This window comes from Octopus bimaculoides, chromosome 1, assembly GCF_001194135.2.
Source record: "Octopus bimaculoides isolate UCB-OBI-ISO-001 chromosome 1, ASM119413v2, whole genome shotgun sequence".
Lineage (NCBI taxonomy): Eukaryota > Metazoa > Mollusca > Cephalopoda > Octopoda > Octopodidae > Octopus > Octopus bimaculoides.
In genome coordinates, this window is record NC_068981.1 from 193,434,541 (window position 1) to 193,434,819 (window position 279).

The 279-nt window shown below is 34.4% G+C and overlaps 1 protein-coding gene across 1 annotated transcript in view; it reads right to left on the reverse strand.

The window, feature by feature from the left end:
- Positions 1-279, reverse strand: part of LOC106883257 (uncharacterized) — a 27,597-nt gene that overhangs the window by 6,731 nt on the left and 20,587 nt on the right. The gene's annotated exons all lie outside the window — the stretch shown is intronic.

Genomic DNA, 279 nt, shown 5'->3' on the forward strand with positions numbered 1-279 from the left:
TTAAAACAGTGAGGATGATCATGATGATGGTGATGATGATGATGTGTCCTTTAGTAAATGTTTACTGATCCTTAAATGTTAAAGGTATTTCTATTTAGGGATAAATAAAGTGTAAAATATAAGAAATAAAATTTGATTGAGCAGATTTATGATGAAAGACAATCCAGCCATGACCATTCCAATAACTAGCATGGTAGCTTCTGTTTTGAAGAAGGTAGGGTGTAATGGAAGGGATACTTTCCTGCTATTTCTGTCAGCCTGAGCAACTGTGTAAAGGTC